The sequence below is a fragment of the Protopterus annectens genome, chromosome 3.part0, assembly GCF_019279795.1.
Source record: "Protopterus annectens isolate FY-2018-M chromosome 3.part0, PAN1.0, whole genome shotgun sequence".
Lineage (NCBI taxonomy): Eukaryota > Metazoa > Chordata > Ceratodontiformes > Protopteridae > Protopterus > Protopterus annectens.
Genome location: NC_056731.1, coordinates 116,002,273 through 116,017,630, shown reverse-complemented (window position 1 = coordinate 116,017,630; position 15,358 = coordinate 116,002,273). Strand labels below are relative to the sequence as shown.

Genomic DNA, 15,358 nt, shown 5'->3' with positions numbered 1-15,358 from the left:
ATGCAGGGGTGTTGCAGTCCCTGGACCTCCCACATTCCTAAATGTACTAATGCCAACGTCACACAATCCCGGTATCATAATATACTCCTCCATTCTTGCAACTCTAAACATACTTAGTCAAAGATCACATATTCTCTAATCTGCATTCCTGTATGACTTCCCAACTCTAAAGCATAAACCAATCAGCAAAACAGTACTTTAATACATCAGAAATGAAAATTATGTACTCATCATAATGATAGATCCTTACTGCCCTTCTATGTCCATCTTGGTTGTTGGGTTATCTGTCCTCCTGGTATGTTAAAGCAAGCAATTTATCACTCAGAAGCTTCTCCAGCACTCAAGCACCCCCCCATAATGCACTGTGCTCCTACTTATTTCTCAGATCAAGTTTCCCCAATATCAGATACAAGGATGGTACAAGGGTAGCCTGGAAAAGACTTCAAGTTTAGATGTACTCGTTCTATCCAGGAAGGAAAGTGACAATTTGGAAGGGGGATAGTGTGTCTGTGGAACACTGGGACAGATGGAGTGCATCAATGAGGACAATTCAGTTGTGTAAGAAAACTTACCATAACAGTAGATGTTCTAATAGCTCACTGTTGCAGTAGCCAAACTATTTGGATCTTACTCCCTTTCTATCAGCCACCTTTCAAAGCTTTATGGTTGAGGAGCACCATATAAAGACAGTTAGATCACCAGTTTCTTCCAAGCTTTATTGCCTAGGAAACAGTATAGGAAAGAATCATGAAAGGGTAACACTAGGCAACAACCCTAACAGTACGATATATATATATATATGTATATATATATATATATATATATATATATATATATATATATATATATATACACACACACACACACACACACACACACACACACACACACAACATGTATTTATGTATATGTATATATATATATATATATATATATATATATATATATATCAGGGTATATACATCCACATCTTGCCAATACAAAAGGAAAAACAGGCAAAATAAGGGGGCTGGAGGGAGAAGTAGCTACTGCAACAGTGTTCTATTAGAACATTTACTATTATGGAAAGTTTACTTAAGCAACTGTATTATGTTCAGCATTTAAGATTACTGTTGTAGTAGTCTTAAATGCTGAACATTTATTTGGATAAATTACTACAGCTTAGATACTAAGAAGAGAGGAGGGAAAATAAACTAAGAGCCAGATTCAAAATGAGATTCCCTCACTGTAAGAGATTTACTCTGGTGCAAGCCTTCCCTGATTCCAAAAGACTTGCTCTTGATGTAAGTGACTTAAGGCCATGTAAGTGACTTGTAAGGCCTATCTCTAAACAGTCTTACACTGGTAGCCAGATTCAAAAAGACTTGCTCTCAGTGTAAGTGACTTAGTCCGGTGTAATACACTGGAGTAAGTCATTTACACTGAGAGCAAGTCTTTTGAAATAAGGTCCTAAGAATCCAAAAGCCTCTGTAGAATGGTCCTAGCAAAGCCTGTTCTAAACATGGAAAATTAATCTAATTTGGAGTGATTTATAAAAGTATGTACGGAGGACCAAAATGTTGCCTCTATTATAGTTCTAGAGTTCTCCCTGTCCAGAAAGTCATGGAAGAAGCCAAAGCCTATGTGGAATAAGCCTTAACCCTTTCTGGAAGTGGTTTATCATGATGAATATAATAAAAGTAATAGCATAAGACAACCATCTGGAAATAGTCTGCTTTGACATTGGATGCACATTCATCTTACCATCATAGGAGACAAACCACTGATCAGCTTTCCTGAAGGCTTGGGTTTTGTTTAGGTAGTGTCAGAGCTACTTGTGGCCATCTAGACTGCAAAGAATCGTTTCCCCTTTGTTACTGGGTTTAGGGAAGAAGACCGTGAGATTAATAGTCTGGTGCAAGGCAAACTCTGAGACCACTATAGACATAAAAGAAGGTTTAGTGCTTTAGCAGACCCTGCCCTTGTGATAAATAAGGCAGGGTTGACTCACCGTAAGTGCTTGCAATACAGATGCTCTCCTAGCAGAAGTCAGAGCTATGACTAAAACAGTCTTCCAACTTAAGAACCCCAGTTCAGCCTGATGAACTAGTTCAAATGGAAAAAGGTAAGCTTTTCATGTACAAAGTTAAGATTTCAAGGAGGAGTTATCTATTTCTTAGGTGGACGCATGCATAGCACCTCTTTCAAATTTCTTTAACTTGAGAATGACTAGAAAGGGAGATCTTAGGACATGAGCAGCAATGGCTGACAAATGAACCTTGATGGAGGAAAAACAAATGTAGGAGGACAGTATCTCACAGAAATAATCAGAAATTTGAGGCAACTGGGACTGTAAAAGGGTCTTGGTTCTTGGACCGGCACCAACTAGAAAATCATTTTCACTTGCATATGTATGATTTTCTACCAGTTTTTCATTGCCTTTATTACCTGCTGCATGTCCTCAGAAAGATAGTATAAAAGGTATCAAAATTCTGTCACTCTGGGAGTGGGTTGAAGAGTTTTCAGGCTGGGAATGTATCAAGCCACCCCTATCTTGTGTGAGCAAATCCATCATATGGATACTGTGGTAAGACGGTGGTACTTGCCCTTGGCTAAATTTAAAAGAAGAGAGAATCACTGTTGCCTGGGCCAAAAGGAAGTCACAATCGCAATTTTTAAAAAGTCCCTCTGGATCTTTAGAAAAATCTTGGGTATCAGTGGAAAGGAGAATAAAGCCTACATAAACATTCCCATCCATAGGAATGAAAAGGCATCCATCTTCCAAGCCTGTTTGCAATACGTGCTGGAACAGAATTTCTTTAGATGTCTGTTCTGGGGACAGACAAAGTGATCTACTTGAGGTGCACTCCACAGTTGGATCAATTTTGGAAAGACCTCTGGATGAAGTTTCCATTTGTGGAGATCTGCACTGGCCCTTCTTAGCTTGTCTGCAATCAGGTTTTGTTCAGAGGGAATGCATGAATCCTGCATAGTGAAATTTAACTGAGTTACTATCTCCCAGGTTATCATAACAAGTCTGCAAAGAGAGTACACATTGGTATCACTGTTTATTTTTTTTTTTATTTATGTATCATATAAGTGTGTTGTTGTCTTTGTAGACTTACAGAGGTCCTGGGAACCAAAGATGATTTAAGGCTTTCAAAGCATTGATCACTGACAACATCTCTCCAACATTTATTTGATTCTATTTGTTGTGAGGGTTCCACCAGTTTTGCACTTTCACCCCTCTGGAGACTGCTCCCCATGCCAGGTCTGAATCATCTGTAATGACAGATTAGATAAGGGTCAGAAAAGAAAAAAGGAGACCTGGATTGCAAGATCTATGGTCAACCAGCCAGAGAATATTCCTTCTTACAAATCCCAAAACAGGAATTTGAAAGGATAAAGGATGAAGATGCTGATCCCTGGCTGACCTGAGGTATCACTAGATCTTACTCATGTGGAGTCTGGCCAGGGGAAGCATAATAATCATTGATGCCATGTACCCCAATATCCAGAGAAATTTCCTTGCTGATACCTGGCTTTGAGTAAAGAAGCCCAGTAAGAACTGTTCCAACATCTCTACTTTATGTAGAGGAAGAAAGGGTCTTATCAATGCAGAATCTATCATATATTCCAGGAATACAATTCTATGAGAAGGGATGATAGAAGATTTATGTAAGCTGATTTGAAAATCCAGACAGGGTAAGTGATTGTAAGCAGATGCTAAAGACTCTTGACTAGTTGGAGAAAGAGTGCAAACATAAGACAATCATCCAAATATGGAAAGATGTGAATAACTTGAAATATGCAATAAGCAATTACTGGAGCAAAACACTTCATGAATACCCTTGGTGCAATGGAAAGTCCAAAGGGTACAACAGAGAACTAATAATGTTAGCCAGACACATACAATTTTAAAATGTGTCTAAACATCTTGGCAATGGGACTGTGATTATAGGAATCCTTTAGTATAGCTTTACCATGAAAGCTAGAGAAGGGAGCAGAGGTAAAAAGGAACAAATGGGAAAGCATTTTGAACTTTGGAATCTTTGCAAAATGATTTAGAAAGGAAAGATCCAGCATAGGCTTCCAGGATCCTTCCTTCTTTGGTACGAGAAATGTCCTTGAATAAAAGCCTTTGCCCATTTGATACAGGAGCATTGGATCTATTTCTCCCTGAGCAAGCATTTCATGCAGCATTGGAGGAAACAGACAGGTAGTTCAAGGGAAAAGGAGGAATCCTCTAGAATAGGGTGAGAGATTCCCACTGCTAAGTGTGCCCCTGCTGAATTACATTTAAAACGTATCTGTTTTCCACAAACTGGTACCACAAGGAAAGATGATGTCTCAGGAATATCCAGGGTGGGAAGGGGCAAAGCATGAACAGGCAAACAGTCATGCTGACTGGGAAGACTATCCTTGATTATTAGATTTTTTTCTTTCTTTTTGGAACCTCTGTGCCTTTGCTTTTTAAACTCCCGTTTAACATCTTCTTCTTGTTTTAATTGCTTATTGAAAAAACTAACTTAAGGAGGAAATAAAATGTTTTACTTGCTTTAAAAAGAAGGGTTAAAATATATGAATCACATCTTTAACGCATTTCTTCAGCACCACAGCTACAGAAGGGCCAAACAGAACTTCATCGTCTAAGAAGAATTTTAAAATTACAGTTTTAACATCTTCAGAAGGGTTTTGAAAATGAAGCTAAGCCAAGCTTATATTCTGGTTACTGACCCAAAAGCAGCAGCTCTGGATAAGGAATCAGCAGCATCACAAGCACACTTTGAAACCTGCTTTGTAACATCAGAAGCAGATGTTAGAGAGGCATTGAAGAACTGTTTGCCTCAAAAGAAGGAAGACTAATAATTAACATGTGCATTTTCTCAAAAGATAAAAGTAAATATTTACCATATGAGCTTGACAGTTTAAAATATTGAAAGATGAATTAGCAGAAGAATAAGCTTTATTCCCCAGCTTGTCAAAAAGCTTTCCCATTCTTGTCAGAGGGACTGCAGTTAGCGGCTGTAATATGTTTAGCACAAGCTGTTTTAGATAGACAAATTACTGCTGAATGTGCTTTAGGGTAGGAAAGCAAACACTTGCGCATCTGAAGTACTCTGTATAACCTGTCAGACTTCCTGTCAGCAGGAGAGTGCTTATTAAGCCAATTAAAAACAATGAGAAAAACATTTTCCAAAGTACGTAAAAAACAGCTGCAGATTTAGGCATGTCAGCTATAAAAAAAACTTAATAAATTTTCTGTGAAACAGGAAATTCATTCTGCTCCCACTGAAAAACGTTCTTTCAACTTAGATAAAGACTCAGAAAACTATAAATATTCATGATGGAAATTTGAAGCCATACCTTCTTCAGAATCAGACACTCGAGACTGAGAAGAAATTGCAGAACTTCAAACACTTCCCTGCAATGTCTGCTCCTCTGACTGAAAATACGGGTCACAAACAGGGGGAGCTCTTTTTCCTTCTTTTCTTGCTTGACAAAGTTTTAGGCAAGAAAAAGGCAGTAATGAAATACTTATAAAATCCAAGCAAATTGTCACTGTCCGTGGAAATGGAAACAGAAGAAGGCAATATTTTCTCACTGTGTTCAACTTTCCTGTAAAACATCATTGAAAATGACAAGTAACAAATGCATACTCATCACAGATTTAGGTTCTCTACCCCATATCAGTAAAGAGCCTTCACCCTTTCCTTCCCCTGAGGTCAACAAGAGTAATTCTTCCTTACCCACCAAGGGCATCACTACAGCTACAGAGGACATGGCTCTCTCCTAGGGTCCATGGTGCTTGTAGGTGCAACACCAGATGGACCAGAGGAAAAAAGATAAGCAATCTGAGGAACAAAGAGAAGTAAATCAGAGTCCCAAACCAGCAGCTGACGCACAACAAGAGCTGGCCTGACACCCAAAACCTCCCTAACAACTTTCTTATTTTTCTTCTTGTGAACAGGAGAAAGTAAAACCAAGAAGCCATGTATCTACTCAACAGGTAAGCCAGGAATGAAACCTCGAAAGTGGATAGAGGAGCCGGGGATAACATGATAAAGGGTATTGTGAATGACAAATGGTACTGAGGTAAGCAAACTACTGGCAGTCCCCATAAGCACAGCATCCTGCCCAGAATATTCAAACCTACAAAACCTGTAGAAAAATCCTCTCAAAAAATAGAAATGCAATGACAATCCCAAAAACATACAGTTTTCCAACAAACACAACAATTTAGTCAGAAAAACAGAAGTTTTCACTCAGAAAAGTTTTTAGTGGAAGTTTTTCCCCCAATGGGAAACTTATCTGCCCATCCTTGAAGGATCACTACCCAACCGGCAATTCCACAGGACCCTCCGAAGAAATTGGTGCTCTATCTTTATATGGATCTCTCCTTCAGCTCCTAACAGTTAGAAAGCATGGAAGATACCCTAAAGCTTTGAAAGCTGGCTGGAGGCAGGGGGAAGGATTCAAATAGCATTGGGCACTGCAATGATAATCTAAATTATAAACATCTATCTTTATGGTAAGTACATAACATTTGTATCCCCTTCATCCATCTTGATGGCTGGGTCAGAATCCCCAGATAATGTCTTCCTGGGTGGTATTATAGCAGGACACCCATGAGAATGGTGGAACCAAATGAAGTTCTGGACCTCGATATATATAGAAAGAACTTGCAATGCTTGATAAATGTGTGCACTATTGACCACATTGCTGCAGCACAAATCACAAATCTCACCTATAGCAGAGTACTTGAGGTAAGCCACAGAAGATGCACTAGGTCTTCTGAAATGTGCTTTGGGTCATTATGGTAATGGTTTGTTAATGCAAGAGTAAATGAAGGAGATGCAGTCTGCTAGCCATCTAGATAAAGTGAGTTTGGAAGTTTATGCTCCTCATTAAGCCTTGGAAAAGGATATAAAAAGCTGGTCATGTCTCTTTATAGATTTTGTCATGTAAACATAAAATCATAGTTGTAAATATATGTCTGGGGTATTAAGCTAGCATTACCCTTTTTTAGAGTAGTTTGGGAGGAAGACTGGCATCACACAGCTCGCAGCTGTCATATATCTCATGCAACAGTGGTACTAACCTAGCTGGTCTCCATGAATTGGTTGCCAGAAAAGCTGTGTACACCTGCTGGTAAGATGCCTGCCCCCCCTCATCATCACCACACAGGAACTCTAGGAATGACTCTTCCTCAGTCAGGTTTGAACTTCAAGGAGAGTCAGCCCATGGTGCTGTTCTTTCTTGCCGCTATGCTGTGTGCATTCTGTGATTCTTTTTATTTACATGTTTCCAATATTGGGGTGTGGTGTGATTCCTCTCACTCACAGCACTGAAATCATGCACTACTGTTTGTTACACATGATTTTGTGAAGGTTAGTGTTTGGAGTACCTGCTGCAAGACATCATTTCTGCAGGGCTGAATGTGTCCAACGGCTGCCATCTGCCTCCTTTGGGGGGGACATGCATACACCTAGAGGGACAGGGCAACAAAGTATAGAGAAGGTCATATTTGGATGCACTGACATAATAATGTAGTGGCAGCTGACAGATAAAGTAGGACATTTTTGAGTTACTCAATGACGATACACCATAACAGCCACATATGTACTGGATGCAGGATCTACCAGTGTGTAGATCGATATGCCAAGTTATAACTGCACATCTCAGAGATACAGTACATGTTGTACTGCATGACGGTGCCCTGGACAGTCCTTGTGTTGCATGCCTTTCAAATACCCAGTATTTTGCAGAACGGCATTTTTGGTCTGTTCTTCATAAACTCTGTGTTCTTTGATAAAGCATTGAGGATCAAAGTCACTAAATAATGATAGATATTTAAGTTTCAGACTTTATCCTTCAGAAAAGGCATGCTAATACAAAATCTAGTATTCTATCATCTTTCTAAGTTTATAAGAGCAATATTTAAAATCTATCCTTAATTTTAGGCTTTTGTCACTCCGTTAATTTCGGCTTTGTCCAGAATTCTTGAACTAAGAGGGAGTGGTATGAACTGTGTTGGCAAAAGTACATTCAGATGGCATGGGGGTACAGGGATAATGTTTGTGGATGTTCTCCAAAGTCCTACTTTTTGTAGGGAGCACAGCATGTGGGGTGTAGGAGAGACTACTCTATAGGTTCATAGGTTCATAGGTAGGTACTATGCTATCAGCCTAAGGGCCTGTGTAAGCCTAGCCAACAATGTTCCCTGGTTTTCACCACCCATGAAGTTTATTTTCCTGTCCTCTTGTCGAGCAGAGCCACAGAAGTGATTATCGGGGTGAATTTTCCTATTTCCCATCCACTCATCAATATTTTTCTTGAAGAGTGCTAATGAGGAACTCTGCTTGACATAGATAGGTAGCTTGTTCCAGAGTAAGGGAAGTCTCTGGGACAGGAATCTATCCCCCCAGCATGTACTGTTTATTGTGGTGACAAGGTTTAGGTCCCTGGAGTGTGTAACTCGGAGGGACTGGGATTTCTTTAGGTGTTGCATGTACAACAGCTCTGGGTTTGGCATAGCTTTGTATGTTAGGCAGAGATCACCTCTGAATAGGTGATATGCTACAGAGTAAAGCTGGATTTTTTTGAGACGGTCAGTATAGGGCATCTGTTTGAGTCCTGTAATCCTCTTTGTGGGGTATTTTTGTGGCCTTTCTAGCTGTTGCATATGTCTTGTGAGGTACATTCCAATAGGGACATTGTACTCAATAGTGGGTCTAATGAGAGCCAAGTAGAGGGGAACAATGACCTTTTTGTTTCTGGATGAGAACCCTTTCGTGATGAGGTGTGCCACGTAGAAGGATTTCCTGACTACTGTGGCGATGTGGTTGTCAAAGGAGGGACTGCTGTCCACCTGAGTCCCAAAGTCTCTTATCACACCTTCAGCATTAAGTGGACTGCCACTTATGTGGTCTTTCATGGGTACCAAGTTTTTACCAAAGGGGATGACAATGCACTTTTTGGCATTGAGCTTGAGGCCGTGGCTCTGACACCAGGCATCAGTCTCAGTGAGGCCCTTCTGTAGGATGTTCACATCATTTGGGGACTCGACTATGGTACCTAATTTGCAGTCATCTGTGAACTTCGTCAGCTGGAGCCCCTCTGTGTTAGCCTGTACTTCAGAGAAGTAGATACCAAACAGGAGAGGACCCAAGACTGAACCCTGTGGTACTCCACTTGTCACAGGTTTGAAGTCAGATTTGGAGTCTGCAACTTTTACAGTGTGGGTTCTGTCAGTGAGCCAGTTGGCAACCCATCTTGTGACATATGGATTTATACCCAGTTTAATGAGTTTATCTATGATTCCAGAATGGGGGATGGTGTTGAAAACCTTGGCAAGGTCAAGATAGGCTGTGTGAACTGCCTTACCCTCGTCTACGGCTTTGGTGACTGTTTCAAAGAAGTTGATCAGGTTCAGGAGGCATGATCTGTGCTTCACAAACCCGAACTGGGTGGGGTCCAGAGTTTGGAGGTTACCCATGTCTTTGTTTATGAGTTCCATGTCAATATGTTCCATGGCCTTGCAAACTAGGCTCATCAGGCTAATAGGGTGATAGTTCCCAGGGTCCGTGGTGGCTCCCCCTTTGTGGAATGGTATAACTTTTGCTTTGTGTCATTCAGTGGGTACAAAGCCTGATGTGAGGCTGTGATTGAGCATGGAGCTTAGGTGGGGGGGTCAGTTTTTTCTGAAGTTCATGTAGAATGCAGCCTGGGATGTTGTCCAGTCCCATGGATGCTGTGTTCTTGGCTTTGGAGTGTGCAGTTTTTACCTGATCAGTTGTGATTGCAGGAGCACTGTATTATTCCGGTATGGATATGGGCCCTTTAGGTGGGTGGGGGGTAAAGTTGGCACTAAACCTATCAGCCAGGATGTTGGCGATATCAGTTGGTTCCTTAATTTTCATGTCATTGTGCTGTAACTCAAAGCATATCTGGGTATTGCCACTGAGATTCTTGACATAGCTATAGAATGCTTTGTGGTTGTCCTTAGAGCCAGTGGCAATCTTGTTTTCATAGCTGGTTTTGGAGGATTTTATTAGGGATCTCAGCTTCTTACTGAGGTGACTAGGGAGTTCCTCCACTCATGGGATTTTACTCTCTTTTGAAACAGTTTCTTCCTTCTTTTGTAGAGTTTGTGTATGGCAGGGGGCCACCAGACTGGCTTCCTTTTTTTGGAGGATAGCGTCTTTGTTCTGCTAGGGATAGCACGATCCATGCACTTGTGTAAGTACGTATAGAGTGCATTTGTATACGATTCGGTAGTCGTAACTGTATTGTCCATCTGCATGGATGTCGTGATGTTTGCCACTTCTGCATGAAGTTGGCTTTGGAGAAATGTTTTTCGTGGTTTCCTTAATAGGGGGTTGGGGCGGGATGTGGATATCTATGGTCATTAGCTTATGGTCAGATCTGACCAACAAGGAGTTGACTTCAGGTGTGGAACACCAGTCACTCATGTTGGTAATGACTAGGTCTAGGATATTATTGCTCCTAGTGGGGGTGTGGATAAGTTGATCCAGGACATTAGAGTTTATGAATCCTAAAAAGCGTTGAGCAAAGGAGTTGGTACATGAGTAGTTTTCCCAGTTAATGGTGGGGTAGTTGAAATCGCCCATTATTAGGGTGTTTGGCTGAACCCTAATATTTTCCAGTATATCAAGAAAAGAGGAGTGGGAATCCTGGGGCATGGTGGGGGATCTGTAGCAAACTACAATATGGTTTGCAGTTTTGCTCAGAGTTAGTTGCACTTGGATAATTTCGGATGCATTATGTTGAGCAACTAGCCTGGAGGTGTGGATATCCTTAATAAATATTGACACTCCTCCACCCTTGGTGTTCCAGTCCTGGTTAGATGGCCGAAAGGTATGGTATGAGTTATATCCTGGTAATCCAGGGGTGCTCTCTGAGGCCTTGAACCAGAGTTTTGTGCAGACATCCTCTGCAAGGTTATGCATTTACAAATCATAAGGATGCCATCCCCCCATTATGTTTAACATTGCCTACATACTGCCTAATGACACACAGATAACATGGTAGTATTACACAGCCTAGTGCAGACTGGATGGCGAGGGGGTAACTGTCCTTTGTCAGCTGGCTGCTATGCCCGGCTAGGATTGTTGATGAACAGGTGCATGATTACAACAGGGTAGGAGTGCTGGTGAAAGTTGTAGGTATTAAGAAAAATGAGCAATTCTAATAACCCCAATAGTATGCTACGACAGGAGACTATTAACAGGTAGATGTTAATATCTATGTGATGCTGCTTATATAGTCCTTACCACAGTAATATAGACCACTGTGTACCTGCTGCAGTCTCTCTCCTTTGATGCTTTTTCTTCTCTGCAATCAGTAATGCAAGCTGCTCAGATACGCCTACTTTTTGTTTTTTCTATTTTTCCTTAATGCATATTTTGGTGTTCAGAATTGTGGCTTACTGTAAATGTTGCTAATATGTGCTATTTTGAAACTTACATTTCACAGAAATGCACTAGTGATATGAGGCATAGATATGTTCTTCTGCATGTCAGCTGCCAGCTAAATTCTTTAAATTCTAGTAGCACATTAAATCACTCCCTTTGTCAACCATGACCACTCTATCAATTATGAAAAAACAAACGTCTTAAAGCCAATACATTGCACCTGATGCTTGATCATAACATTTGTTGACCTGTTTTTTTTTTTTTTTTTTTATGTCGTAGACATGTTCTCTAATCCTATCTTTTAGTTTTCTGCTGGTTTTGCCCACATAAAATGCATCACATACTGTTCAAGCTGCAAGACAGACTACCCCAAGGGTGTCACAATTATACTTACTGGGACAAACAAGCATCCTATCATATCATATGTGAACATGTGGTTGTTACTACTACTGATAAACTGTGGGTGCATGTTCCCTTCTAAAAGGCTCTTTATACTTCTTCCCCTACTAAATACGATAGTCGGATGGTCGCCCCAAATACTTCTCATCTCTCTGCTAAAGTCCGAACTCCAATTTCTCTTAACAGTTTCAATGTATCTGCTAACATCACAACTAAAGGAAATAATAAAAGACCCACTTGTAGGTATATTGATACACCTGTTCTGTGGCAAAGCACCATCACCTTGCATAATCATGGGTGTTGTAGAACCTACATTTTTCTCCGATTTGTCTTTTGTTGAGAACAGGGGTAAACCTGGTATAGCACGCTTTCAAAATTTCATCCCTGATGTCATACACCAAAACACTCGGGTACCCCCTGCCTAAAAATAAGGACCACAAAAAAATGTATGTTATCATCAAAAACCTTATCATCAGTGGTCAGTCTAGAAGATGTACCATCTGGTCTTTCACTGTTCTCCTCTTTTGATGATGAGGGTGATTGCTCATGAAAAATATAAAATATGAAATGTAAACAGGAGTTTGAAAATGTCTCCTTACAAAAAATAACAAGAGGTAAATCTTTTCTTTCACTTTCATGACATCCAGTTAGTTAATCCTGCACCAATCTGTGTGGGTAGTAAATCGAAGTTAGTAGATTCCTCTTATTTAATGAGAAAATGTTTTCATTGCTCAACAGATCCCTTCCACAAAATGAATATATCATCCAGGAATCTGTTATAGACATAAATATAGAAAGAAAATTCCCATGTAAAGACATATAGCTCTTCCCAAACTGCCAACCCCACATTGGTGTAAACAGGGGTACACATCACCCCCATTGCTATGCCAGATGTTTGGAGGAAGTATTCATCCTCAAAGAATAAGTAATTGTCCATTAAAACCGTGTCTAAGAGGATCTCAACTAGCAAAATGTATCTGTTAGAAAGGGCATTTTGTACACCTATAAAATCTCCTAAACCAATCAATACCTGTTGAATGTGGGATAACAGAAAATAAGTTAACAATATCAACTGTAATAAATAATAGAGTTTCATCATACTTCAAAGTACTTACATTTTCTAACAAATGTGAAGAGTCCCTCAAAATCTGTGGCCAAGCACCTAACATTCCCTTGCACTTTACATCAATACATTTGGTCAGGGGTTCAGTTTTAGATTTACTGGCCACCACTATTGGGCTTAAAGGAGGGTCACTGTGGCATTTGTGAAATTTTGGAATGCCAAACAAAGATGGGATAACAGGTTTAAATACCTTTAAAAAATGAAAAGTCTCAGGATTCAAGATCATTAAAGTAGAAATCAATCTTTTTATAAGTTATAGCAATTTCGTTCTTCGAAACTCTCCTGTAGGTTGACTCATCAGAAAGGAACTGAAACATTTTGCTTGAGTAATGTAAAGAGTCCATAACAACTCCTACCCTCTTGTCTGGTTTCATTATCTGTACATTTCTATTCCTTGAAAGTTCATTTAAACTCTTGTCTTTCACTTATTGTCAAATTTCCTGACTTGTGAAATTTAACATAGAAAATATACAGAATTGATCTTCACAAATCCTTTCTGAAACTGAAACCCTGGGGTTCATAGGTGGTATAAAAACACTTCTCCTGGATAACTTCAAGGAAGAGAAGGAGATTAGGGGTTTGTCAGAGAAAAACTATTTTCAAATTTAGAATCCTAGTAAGCATTTTCAGTTGGATTATTACTTGGAGTTGTTGTTTATTAAAAGAGTGCAGATCCGTTGTACTGGGCATCAACGTGTTTTTAACTCTTCTATCAAGACAGGAACAAAGGATGACATACATTTTGTCTTGTCTGTATTCAGTTACTATACATTTATGTGAATTTAAAAATGTTCTGAAGTAATGAAAGATAGAGGATGTCCACACCTGGCCGTCCTACTCATGATACCCAATCATCAAGTAGAAGTACAGAGTGGGAGGTCAGGTCATTTGTAAAAAGTAAATGTCTGTTTAAGTGAGTCCTAGTTAAATGAGAACCCATATTTTGAAAGCATTTAACCTGTACTGGGTCACACGACCTCAGAACTGGTTATATTAAACAAGGGAGAGGTCCCATTGCATGGGGAGTGGATGCTACGGTGTTTAAATGTCATCTTATTTCGTTCACAATTTGTTGAAAGAAATTCCTGCTTAAGTAGGAATCACTTAGAAGAGTACCATATCCATACGAGTACTGAGGACCAATTAGAAACGGGAGAAAGACAAGTATTTAGTATAGGGAACAGTGAAGCACCGTTGAACATGAAGAAGCACAAAAATATTAGGAATCAGGAATCGGTCAATATAGACTTATTTAAATAACTATAATAGAAAGAACTAGAAAAGAGGAGGAAAATAAAAAGAAGAAAATAGGCTAAAGAAGAGGTGGGAAATCTAAACAAGTCAGGTGCTCTAGATGTGAAATGGCAGTGTGGCCAAAGGACCTATGAGGTGCATTTAAGGTGCATGTGAGTTCAAAACCTGCAAGATGCAAGAAGCTGAGGTGGATCTGCTGCAGATAATAATTTGAGAGCAAAGAGCCTGTGTCAGCTGAAAGCAAACAAATGCAAAAGTGCAGAAGTAAACATTTGAAAATATAGGGACTCTGTAGAGCGAATCCAGAAACACTAACACTGAATGCCCGAAAGAATGAACATTCCAAGTCCAAGATGCCATGTCTCAAAATATTCCCTTTTCTTTGAGGTACAGTGATCTTGGAGTTGGTAAATTTAAGTTTGAAGGATGTAGGAGGCATGGTCCCACATGGGGGGTGCAAGGAGTCTTATCCCTCCCAAAAAAATGAAGTTTAATGGAGAACAGTGATTTTCAAGATTCACTTTTCTGTATTTTTGGTCTTTTATTCATCTAGTCAACACTCTGCATCTTGATAGGGAGCCAAATGCAGAGCTAAGAAAACCTGAGTAGCTGTAGTGCATTGAGACAGACAAAAAAGGGACACTAGAAAGATCAGCATAGCTGGAATAGAGAAGAGTGATGCAAAGAGAGTATGAATGGGAGGGGTGCAGATCAAGAGGAACACTGCAACACTGAAAGTGGGGGGCAGAGACGGCAGAACCAATCTATGGAAAATATGGGATAGAGATTTGCATGTTCAAGGCTGAACAGACTAAAGAAGAGGAGAGAAATATGTAGCAGAAGGAAAAGTGGGTTGTGGTGTGCAAAGCAGAAAGAAAGAATAAGGGGAATCAGGAAAGCAAGAGGTAGTGCTAGACTTCCAGAATGAGTGCAGGTGGGAAAAGAGAGTGGTGCATATGGAAGGAATTCTTTACAGGTGGGTAGAACAGCTAGCATACATGGCCTACGAAGGATGGCAGGAAACATGGTAAATGAAAATGGGAAAGGGCGGAGTTTTATTGACTGAAGATTCAATGAGAAGGAACATCAGGAATGCAGGCAGCTCAGATTGGAGGGGAGGGAATATGGTAAGACAGGAGAAGGCAGAATGTGCGAAAGCTTCCCA

The 15,358-nt window shown here is 40.1% G+C and overlaps 1 protein-coding gene across 2 annotated transcripts in view; it reads right to left on the bottom strand.

Moving 5' to 3' along the window:
• The window catches only part of MRC1 (mannose receptor C-type 1), a 1,874,292-nt gene that overhangs the window by 1,201,121 nt on the left and 657,813 nt on the right, over positions 1-15,358 (bottom strand). The window lies entirely within an intron of this gene.